The following is an 11,770-nucleotide window of genomic DNA, read 5'->3' on the forward strand; positions in this document are numbered from 1 at the left end:
CCAAACACCATTTGTCAGGGAAACAGCTGCCAGAGGCAGCTTTGCTGGAGCAGATGCCCTGTGTCCCCTGCCTCACAGACATTGTCACATCCACCTTCCTGGTGTGCCACCATGTGTGTGCACACTACCTGCGTGGGTTTGCTGTCCTCAGTGCAGCATGGGGGTCACACAGCCCTGTTTCCAGATTTATATTCCTGCTCCCAGCCCCTTGGGCACCCTGAGGCTTCTGTGTGGGCGTGGGAGCTGCTCTCGGCACCTGGGCTGCCCCACCACTCCACCCACCCCGGGTGCAGCTGGCAGGTGCTGTTACCCCGGGGCTGTTTGCACAGCTGTCAGGGCCTTCCCGGATGGATCTGCTCTCCTTGTTCACAATTCCCTTCCCACGGGCAGCAGATATTCTCTCTGCCAGCAGGAACCCAGATCCACTGGAGGCAGAGGCAGCAGCACCCTCCGACCCCGTGCACACAGGGACTGATGCTGATTAAACGCAGCCCCAGTGCTGATAATTAATTTCTCAGAGGATGAATTACTTGGGAAAGCTCCAGAATGAATGTTTTTCTTCCTGCCACAGAACTGCTACGTCTGTTTGGGTTTTACAAAAATCTAATAGCAAAGGGGAAGAACATCCCCTGATGAAGAACTGCAGCTGTGCCCTGGGCAAGAGGGGCCTGCAGGGTTTGGGATCTTTGCTGTGGCTGTTCTCTGGGTCCATGAGGGCAGGGAAAGAGGATGTGCTGGCACTACCCATGTGCCAGCAGTCAGCACACCCTCAGCACAGGCTATGGGCATTGGCCAAACGCCCCCCAGCAGCTCCTTAGACCCATCTCAGTGCACACCTGGAGCTGAGACATCCCCATCTCCCATGGGGCCTGCCCAGGGAACTTCAGGGATCTGTGTGGAGAACACCCACCCGCCCTGTCCCCAGCACTGCCTGCCATCCGTGGCACTGGATGTGGCTGTCCCCAGCCCGGGCTGGAGCTGGGGCTGGTCCCCAGTCCCTGAGCTGCCGGAGCCGCGCTGGATGCGGAGCGGAGCGAGCAGCCCCTGCAGACAGAGCTATTACACAGGGCTCTCCATCCCTTTTGCTTAATAGGAAGCATTTTTCTGTTTCATTTCCCTTACCCTTGGAGCTGAAACTGCCTTTCTGCAGCAAAACACACCAAGACAAGGAAATTCTCCCTTTCCAGCTTGCAAACTCCCCTCCCTCCTCCATCAGCAGGAATGAACACCGCAGTCCACCCCTTGCCTGGGCACATTGTACTGTTGGAAGGACAAGTGATCCCCACCCCTGTCCTCCCACAGGCACCTTGGAGACAGCAGGGACAGGGATGCTGAGGGGGCTGCAGGATTCTGTTCTCTCCATGTGAAAATCTTACAAATATTCCCAAATACGGCAGAAGGCAAAGCCTGCCCTCGGCTCACCTCCTCTGGCCCTCCCTGAGGGCACTTCACTCGCTTGGCCTGCTTCAAGGCTGAGCTAAGTCCACCATCCATTATTGGGTAATTAAGCTCTTAATTAACAGGCTGATTTCCCCTCAGAGCCCTGCCAGCAACTCTTGGTCCCTGTGTCAGCTGCATGGCCTGGGGAGTGCTCCTGTCCCAGGGATGGCTCCGAGCTGCTTCTCCCACCTCCCCCATGATCTGTTCCTGCCAGCCTGGTGCTGGGGCACCATGACCCAGCCTGAAGCGTCAGCCTGCTCCAAAAATGTGCCTGCAGCACAAGTGACAAGCACATGTTTGGGCTCAGAGTGACACCAAGGAGTCGGGGCCAAACAGGGGTGAGACATTGTACTCAATATATTCCTATATTCAAGATATTGCTGCCTAAGGAACAAATCTCTCAGCAGCCTCTGCTGTCAGCATATCCCCTCTGCGTGCTCCTCCCTCCTTCGGGACTGAGCTGGGAAAGGAGGCAGCAGTGCCAGCCCCAACCCCAAGCTGGCTGGACCGCAGGGGATAACATGGAGACCCTGCCCCAGGCTCCCACCAGCCTCCAAACCTCAGAGAGCCGCAGCAAACCAGCCGTGAAGAGCCGCCGTCCTCGGTGAGATGGCAGGGGCTGCCCTGCAGCGCTCCGGCTTTCGTGTATTCATCACTTGTCAGCTCCCCTTAGCCGTGAAAAGAGAGTTATCCTCCCCCCGGGGCAGAGCGGTCCCGTTCCCAGCAGGGCTGGGGACACAGGGGTGGCGCTGAGCGGTCCCCATCCTGCTGCCGGGGCGTCTGGCTGGGAGGAGAGACGCGAGTTTGGCTAATCCGAGTGGAAACTAATTGTGTTTCATTGAGGTTTTATCTCTGCAACTGGCAGCATGCTCCTGCAGGAGATTTAGTGTGAAGTTGTCTGGTCCCTGCCAAGAAGGCTGTTTTGTTTGGTTGGTTTTTTTTAAGAGAAAGCACATTATGCATCAAAGTTGAAATTCAAATCCCTTTTCCTTCATTCTCAGAGTATATTTATGACGCTCCTGATATTCCTCGGTGCATCATGGTTTGTGGGAAGCCCCCAGTTACTGCAGGAGCCTGGGACCATCTCAAAGAGCCACCTGAACAACTTCTGATTTATGGGTTTTCCCTTTGCTTTAAACTGTTGGTGCGTGAGTGGGGAACTATGGGCAGGCAGGGATGGAGCTGATGCACATGAATGGCTCCAGGTGAACTTCCAGGGCTTCCCAACCCCGGGTTGCTCCTCTCCTCTCAGCCCTGCTGTAATTTCCTAATTTCCACACCCCCCCTGCCCCTCGTGTGCAGTCTGGTGCCTGCAGTCTCATCCTGCACGGGGTTGGCAGCAAATCGAGTGTTTTTCCCTAAAGATGCCTGCACTTCTCCCTCCGTGGGGGTTTAGCAGGTTTCGAGTACAGCCATACCAGGAGGTGAATCAGCCCAGCCTGGAGCCTGCACCAGGAACGGGAGGAGAAAGGGGGGGGCACAAGGAGGGGCAGTTCTGTGAGTGCAGAGGGGGAAAATAGTACTGCAGCCTTCTCATCCAAACCCTTTTTGGGGTGTACACCCACCTGGTTTGCCGAAGCAGGCTGGGAGGGTGGATGGGTGGGGGGCTCCAGCAGCTCCTTTCAAGGCATCAGGACAAGCCCAGCATCTGCAGTCACTGGAAAATCAACACTCCATTTCCAGAAAGGAAAGCAAAGTGTAAATCTCTCTCTCAGACACACATTTGTTCCTCTGCAGCAAGAAAAGTGGTGAAAGCTTTAATTTCCAAGCTGGGAGGGAGAGACATACATCAGCAGCACCCCGGGTGCAGAGGAATAAAACATCAATCCTGGGATTACACCAGTGGCCCCCGAGATTTCTCCCTCCCTGGCTGCAATCCAGAAACACTGCAGGTTCCTCTGCCGGCCCTGCAGCTCTTACCTCTCACTGTGTTTGGGGGAAATCTGGATGCCTTCGTGGTCATGAGGGTGGTTATTGCACCAGTGTTTGCCCACAAGTGCCAGGCTGAGGGGAGGCAGGGATTCCCCTGGCTGCATTTCACATTCAGAGCAGGCTGACCGTAGTGCTCAGCTTTCCCCAGAGAGTCCCTTCATAAGAGGGAGCAAATTCCACTTATCTATCCGGGGGAAATTTGCATTTTAAATATCCCAACTCCAAATGTCACCCAGTTTGATCCCCCAAGCTGAACAAATGCAGTGGAGCAGGGAGGGGGCCAGGGTGGCTCACCAGTGTGAACAGCCAGGAAGAAAGGAAAAAAACAAGGTTAAAAGCATGTACAGATGTTTAATCTGTGCTGAGGATGAGGATGGGAGCAATCATGGCAGAGACCTTCCCCTTCTTCCAGCCTCCATCAGGCAGGACACAGGGGAACAGGTATCTGAGGCTCCAACCATTAAGAATTAGGGATTTCGTGTTTGAGATTTTGTTTACACAATAAGACTTAAGACTGCATGGAGTGTAGGTGGATTCTCCCCGGTGCCTGCAGAGGGATTAGTGCCTATAAAGCAGCCAGAACGAGCTAAAAATTGGAGAGATCAAAGTGCAGGAAGAGGAATCCCACGTTCTCAGGGAAGGGAGGAGAAGGGAGGAAGAGGGCAATGGTCAAGCCTGAGACAATTGCTGCTGCTGGACCTGGAGAGCAAGGGGAAAGGCATGGAGCATCCTCAGACTGCAGCTGCAGGGATGCCAGAAGGCATCTCAGGGAGCAGCCAGACCCCAGGTGTTTTCCATCCTCTCCTGAGGCTGCAAAATTTCCCTGACCAGCTCTAGTCTGCAGGAGAGGGGTGACCCCAGCCATTCCTGAGCTCTCTGCTGCCACAGAACCATCTCTGGGGAGCACAGCAGAAGAGGGGTGTCCAGCCTGAACCCCTCTGCAGTGCTGGGCTCAGGGGGAAGATCAGCACCATGCCCTGTAGGGAGGGGAGCCCGATGCTGCTGTTCCTGTCACCCCACCGCCAAGGTGACACTGCCATGTGTCAGCCCATACCACATGAGGAGGGCACACACTCTCCTGGGCCTGAGGAGGCTCTGCCAAAGCCCTGGACCTGCAGTGCCCAGCCTGCTCTCCCTGCCTGGCTGAGCAAATGAGCCTTCTCCTCTTCACCTCATTAAAGTCATGAGCTGATTCGATTAAAATGGGGCACCAGTCCTCATCCCCAGAAGGCAAATGGGATGAATGTTTAAGGCATTAATTTTTCTGCCCCTCAGCACCTCCTTACCAGTCCAACCCCCAGTGCACAGAGCACTGCCTCCTGCCACCTCCCTGCCTGCCCTGCCCCTGGGGGCAGATCAACTCACCTGGGGCAGGAGTAGTGCCAACCCTGCACTACTTCTGGCCTCAGGGACCCAAGCCCTGTGGGGCCACACACATGGAAAGCAGCCCAGGCACAGCAGGCTTACAGTTACCTCCAGTGCTGGCACTTGGGGGTGTCTCTGGCTGCAGCAGCTCATGGCCGCAGGGCTCACAGGTCTACAGGCAGCCCTTTTTCCTCCTTGGCATCTGCAGCAGCTGAGTTTGCTCCATCACTTTGTTTTTTGGGAGGCACAGGGTGCCTGTGTTTCCCCACACAGCCTCCCTGCATCCCGAGCCTCTCCTGCACTCAGGCACAGGACACAAGTTTCATCCTCACCCCTGTCTCCAAACCTGCAGGGAGGCAGGCACTCCTTTGCCAGAAATGAGTCTGAAACGGTTCAGAGAACTAATTCCCTCCCTCCTTAATGCATGGAAGCTTCTTACGCTAAATCTATACAGACACAATTAGCATTATTCATATTCCATATGCTCCGCTCCCTTGTGATGAATATTAATCTCCTTCCCGCTCGCAGGCATTGGAGATAACGGCGTTGCACGGTGCTGCTGCAGTGGCACAGAGGGTCTGAGGCAGTGATGCTGCAGGTGGAGACAGCCTCATCCCCGTGTCGGGAAGGGCAGATTTCGTGTCCTTTTGGAGAGGGGCTGGTTTTACAGGGGCTGGGCTGAAGCGGGGTGTCCTTTCTGCTCCCACTCCCAGCTGAACTGGTCTCCACTGGGGCTGTTTCTGTCCCCTCAGGGCACATGGTTGTGTCGGGAATCATGAATCCCCGAACCTCCCTGCAGCTTCCAGTTCTCCACAGGTTTTGGAGGTGGAGTAGGACTCAGTCAGACTGTCCTGCTTCTGCCAGCTCACATTTTGCAGCATTTCGCAGGCTGAGAAGTGGTCACGGGCATTGCAGGAGTTAAACTGATGCCTCTTGGTGTTGCCCAGGGCAGGAGCAGCTTTGCCGGCATCCCAGAGCATCCATACTCTTTCCCCTGAATTCAGCACAGCTGGGCAACTGCAGCAGCTGGGTCGGTGTCCCAGCCCTGCTCCCACCTCTCTGCCCAGCATCTCCCCCTCGAAGGGGCACAGGATCACCCACTGATGCTGCAAAAGGAGCGCAAGGACGCGGCGGGGGAAACGATGCAGCCAATGCAGCTACCACACGGCGGGATTCACAGTTCAAGGAGGGATCACCCCGCACGCAGGCAGGGCTGCATGGACCGCACACAGCCCCGTGTCCGTCTGTCCGTCCGTGCTTGCCCTCCGCTCGTGGCTGCAGGCCAGGCCGGGGGTGCTGTGAGTGGGGGGCCCGGGGGCTGAGAATTGAAACGCCATACGTGTGATGGGGGTGGCGAGGAGCCAGGCCAGGAGGCACCGCGTCTCTATACATCCATTTGCATGCCTAATCCGCAGCCGGGGAGGGGAGCGGCAGGTCCCCCATCTGCTCCGCAGCTCACATCATTAGCTGGCTGGTTTCCGAGCCGGCACCGAGCAGAGGTGGGAGCCGAGCGGAGAGGGGAGAAGGGAGGCTGCTCCCGTCCCCACGCACCCATCACATGTCGGCAGGCTGGGAAGCTCGGGAGGATCCTGCCCCTTGCCGGAGCTGGTGGGCAGGGGTCGATTCCAATGGGTTTTGGGGATGCTGCTGTGCTCCAGGCTTCCCTCTGGACAATATGAGGGGCACTGGGCATCTCCTCGCCCATCACGGGTACTGCCCACATTTTAACTTTGCCCCAGGGTAGCAAAAGTCCCCATAGCTGGTTCTTTGCTGCAGGCATGCCAGGAAGAACCCACAGCCACCAGCCCACTCACAAATCTCAGCTCCACCACACAGATCCAGCCACATCAACCATCCTCACTGCCACAACCCGGCGTGATGGCTCTGGGGCACAGCCCCTTTAAATCCCCACACTCACAGGCTGGGCTGGGACACTGTAAAGGGAAAAATAAGGCAAAGAAATTATTTTCTTCTCGCCAGCAAGGCTGGATTGCTGCCCGTTCCTCGGCTGTGCGCTGCCAGCCCGCCCACGCACCGCACAGCGAGGACTGCAGAGGCCAGCGTGGGCTGGGGGATGCCGGGGGGTCGGGGTGCAGCGAGGGACCCCCATGCTGGACACTTCTGCTCACTGGGATGCCATGGGGGGAGATGTCCCACCCAGCCCTTCGCTCCCTGGGATGCACAGAACATCCTTCTGCTGTTACCTGCCCCGTTCTCTGGGGCTGTTCCTATCTCCAAGCTCTGAAAAGGCTCAAACTCATCCAAAATCCCTGCTGAACTCCTGAGGTTGGGGCCACAAGGACCTACTCCAGCCAGCAGTGCTGAGTAAATGGGGGTTACTCAGTAAGCAGCAATGAAAAGGGGGTCAGAGGCATGGAGGGGCTGGGGAACAAGGGAACCAGGGAGAAAAGAACCCCACATTTCCCCAGGGTCACTCTCCCCCTCTGCTTTCACGCCTGGCTGGGTTCCTTCATTACTTACCCAAGCTGTAAATTGTCTAATTTGGAGCACACCATTTATCCCTGATGTGCACTTGAGCAGCCAGATTTTGTTTTCAGGTGTGTAATTAATTTTTTTAACGTGATTTCTCTCCTAGGAAACTGCAAACAAACAGTTCTGGCTTTCATGGCTGGGCAGCTCGGGTGAGCGTCAAGGCAGGGATTAGGCAGACAAGGAGCCGAGGCCGGATCTCAGAGGATGTGAGGAGCTGGAGTTTTGCAGAAAACCCTTGCTCCTACTTTCCAAATCCTTCATCCTTCAGTGCAGCCCTCTGCCTGCTCCATCACCACCACGCTCCCCATGGGCACTGGAGAAGGCTTGAAAGAGGAAGCAGCACCCACCTTCCCTGTTCCCAACTCAGTCTGCTGGGAATTACCATTTTTATTAAGACCTAACATGTCCTTGGCTGCTGGGAATGTGATTTGCTCCTGGAATGAGATTACAGCAGCTCCTGAGGATCCCATATCAGCATCCACCTCACTGTGATGATGCTCCCATCCCCAGACAGAGGTTTCTCCATCAGTGGATGCTCACAGGCATCTCCACCACAAAGAGAGGTTGTGCTCAGGTACAGGGGGGATCCATGGGGATCCACTATCCTGAACACTTTTCCCTTCTTCACATCATCCCTGGGATGTTTGCTGTCTGGGAATGATGCTGGCTGTTTTTGCATCACCCATCACCTCTCACAGGGCAGGCACAAGAGAGGATGGAGGAGAAGCAAAGCTTAGGGTGGGTAATGCCTGCCCCTGCTGCATGTCCCAGTGCCCTGCTGAGCGTGGGTCGGGGACACAGAGGTTCCAAGCTCTGCTCTGCATCCCGAGCCAGAGCAATCTCCTCTGAGCAGCACACGGAGAATCACCTGCTGTGAATGTGCGAGAGAAATCTCTTCAATGCTCCTGCTGCCAGGGAAGTTGTTAGATGACTTTTGCCGGCGGTTTTCCAGATGAAAGGAGGTGAAAATCACCTCCATTAGTTGGCAGAGGCAGGTGGGAGGATCTGTGGAGGGAGCACTTCGGGGCTGACTGTGCAGATCCCAGCCCTCTGCCCTAAAAGCCCCTTGGGCATGCGGTGGTAGTCTGGGGGCTTTAGGAGATGCTCTTGTGCCACCCCAACAAGGGGACTTGGGATGGTGCTGACGCTGTGGGAGTTTAGGGGTGGCTGGGGGGAGCAGCCTTTAGGGGACTCCAGCTGGTGACAGCCCTGGGACAGGTCTTGTGCACTTTTCTGCTTCCTGCCCCACCAGCACAGCGTGTCCCACCAATGGCAGCTGCCTGCAAAATAAATCCACAGCCCTCCCAAAATCCTCCAGGAGTGGATCTTGGCCACCACAAAACAGGCTGTGACCTCTTATCAGCAGATTGCACCATCCAGACACTCAGAACCATGGGTCAGACTTCTTGAGGGATTTTTCCTATGGGTTTGATTATCTGTTGTGACTTTTGGGAAGGGACACTAAAGTCTCCAGGGGCCATAGGAGGGTGCTGACTGCTCTGTTCTCCCATCCTGCTCCCCTTTGTGCTTTGAAACTCCTTTCCAAGGAGCTGCTTAGCATTCGGAGCAGGCGCCCACACTGTTCCAGGGCAAAATCACTGGTTTGCCTTCAAAAACACATCAATCTTCTGCAGTCTGCCATGAAGGGCAGCTCTGCCCTCCAAAACAGGACAGAGGGCACGTGCAGGCCTGGCTTGGCTTTCCCAAGTGTATATGGTGTAAAGTGTGCATGCTCCATCCCACAGCCCCTCACCCATCACCGCCCAGCTCTGCAAGCCCCTGCGTTCAAAGGAAAAGGCATCAAAACCCCAATCTCTTCAATTTCCTTTTGGTCTTTTTTTTTTTTTTTTTTTTTTTTTTCTTCTCCACTGAAGGAGTTCAGCTCCCAGTTACTGCCTGCACAGACACAGAGAAGAAAATTTCCAGGAATTGCTGCTCTCTCTGGGAAATTCATCACAGGAGTCCAGGCAGCTGAGCTGATGCCAGGCACTTCCTGCCCAATGTTTGGAACTGTGGGCAGTCCCTGTATCCTGGCTGCCCACCAGGAACCAGCACCTTTTCCCAACAAGGTTTGGTGCCACATGAAGGGTATAAGCTCATCTTCCTTAGGAGAATGGCTGATTTATCTGCATTCCCTTTCCTGATAGAGGCCTGGCTGTGGGCTCACCAGGCGGAGGAGGCAATACTGAAATAGCTTCTTTTCTTATACTTCACGTGGGGATTATTATTATGCCTCTCTTGAGTCCCCCTCTGCTGCCAGCACAGGAAAAAGCCCTGCAGTGCCACCATCAGCAGCATTGCCACCAGGCAAAATGGGACTGTGTCCCCTGGCACCATGGGCTTCCCTCTTCCACCCACACACAGTGGGAACATCCTCCCAGACACCTGCAGTGGCACAGGCAGAGCTGTGGAGCTGAGCATCTCCTCCTGCATTGCACCTGCACAGCCACTGCTGGCTGCCATGAAGGGTGAAACATGTCCCTGCAGGGAGAAAATTCCCAGCAAGCCACAATCTCGTGGACCTTTGCTCCAAAATGTTTGCTTATGATTAATCACAGCTATGCCAGTGCCAGGTGGGGACCAGTGTCCACTGTCCCTGTGTCCTCCAGCTCACAGTGCCTGGTGGTGTGACAGCACCACAGCTCTTGGGGACTTCTATCCTAAAAAATGCAAAGGAGAAATGGGTCCAATTCCAGCCCACCCATGGCCATCTCCTCCTGGCAGCTCTGGGGAAGTGACAGGGCTGGTGGCTCCCATTAGCAAGGTGAAGGCTGGGGAGAAAAACGAGTATTGATCATGGCTGTGAGTCCAGCATGAGGCACGCCCAGCCCACGGCCGCGATCGATAGAGCCGGGGAGGCATTGGCTCTCACTGAGGTTTCTGTGTCCGTCTGGGGCTCCAGGAGGAAGGCTGTGCTGTGCCAGCATCCAGCATGGCCCCTGCACAGCTCCATCCTCCACAGTGCACGTCTGTCAAGCTCTCCACGCCGGTATTTCCACCCGTAGGAATCTCGAGGGTAGGGTGCTCACACGGGCACGGCAGGGGTGAGAAGGCAAAGCAGCGATCCCACAGCTGCAGCCTCTCCATCCCTCAGGTTCCACACTGCTGGAACACACGGAGACAGCCCCAAGGATTCTCTGCCTGGCAGGGCTTCCTCTCTCGGAGCCCTGGGGGCTCCCATCTCGGCAGGGATGCTCTGTGCACACAGAGCTACGTTCCTGTCCTGCTCCACATCCCCAGGGCTGACTGCGGGATGTGTTTCCCCTGGTGTTCCATGGGGCGCCCAGCCTTGGTGCAAACGGAGGAACGAGCTGAAAATTGGAGGAGGATGTCGGCAGAGGAGGAAGGCAGAACTACACTTCCCAGCGTGCTCCTGGCACTGCCGGGGGAAAGGCTGAGGGACCCAGACACCAGCTCCTCCCTGCTCCTATATTATTCTCCTTCTTGTTTATTTGTGGGTTTTCTGCACTTAACTGTCTGCCTCATCCACTTAATTGGGGGATTATTGCCACTACCTGCCCGCCCGCCAGAGCCCAACTCATTACCGGGGCTTATTTATTAGCAGCGAGGCAGCAGAAACGCACCCTGCAGCTCCATCCTCTCCTCCTCTGGCACAGGCAGCTGGAGGCGATGGAGGAAGGCGAACAGGAGCCGGGATGGGCCAGTGACAGCCGCCACAGTTTGACCAGGGTCGGGTCAAAGCATGGAGACATCGCAGCAGCATCCTGCGGCGCCCGGATCTGCCTGGGACACCGCTGCTCTTGGCAGAGCACAGGAGGAGACCAAAAGCCTGGCTGCTCCTTCAAAGTGTTCCCTGAGCTCGGGAAAGGCCAGCGGCACCGCGCTGTCCTTCCGCTCGCAGCAAGGGACCCCTCTCCTCGGCACGGTGGCAGCTGAGTGACAGCCGTGTGGCAGGGCGATGCCACCGGCTCACGGGTGCCCACGGCAGGGAGGAGAAGTGGCCACAGCCCCCCGAGCCCAGGAGGAGCCAGCAGCGCCCCACGGCTTCTCTCCAAACTGCTGCTCCCGTTTCCAGGCGGGAGAATCTAGGAAAAAAAATGTGGGACAGCAGGAGAGAGCTGCATATTGAGCGCTTTGATAAATAAAACATGTCGAGAAGGCAATCAGAGCTGCCCACTTGGCTGCAGCAGCTCTGTCTGCGGCGGCTGCATGGGGGGAATTCACAAGCGGTGCCACCCCGGCCGTCAGGCCGCCAGCCCCGGCGCTGCTCCTCTGCTCGCATCCAAGTTTTGCAGCCTCAGCACCGAGGGGGATTGATTTATTCATCAGCCTCTCCATCCCGCAGCAGCCCTGCAAGAAGGAGTGGTGCAGTGAGCTGCTGCGGGATGTGACGAGCAGCACGGCGGGAGCAGGGAGGGATAACCGGAGGTGGCTCCGGGATGACCCGCGTTTGACCCTGGTGGAGGAAGGATTCCCCAGGGTGGGAAATGCGAGCAGCAGACTTGCCCGGGGACATGGTGCTGAGCTAAGACACAGCTGTCTTGTACCCCCCTTTCAGCAGGGAGAGACAGGCACCCCC

Source organism: Erithacus rubecula, assembly GCF_903797595.1.
Source record: "Erithacus rubecula genome assembly, chromosome: 16".
Classification (NCBI taxonomy): domain Eukaryota; kingdom Metazoa; phylum Chordata; class Aves; order Passeriformes; family Muscicapidae; genus Erithacus; species Erithacus rubecula.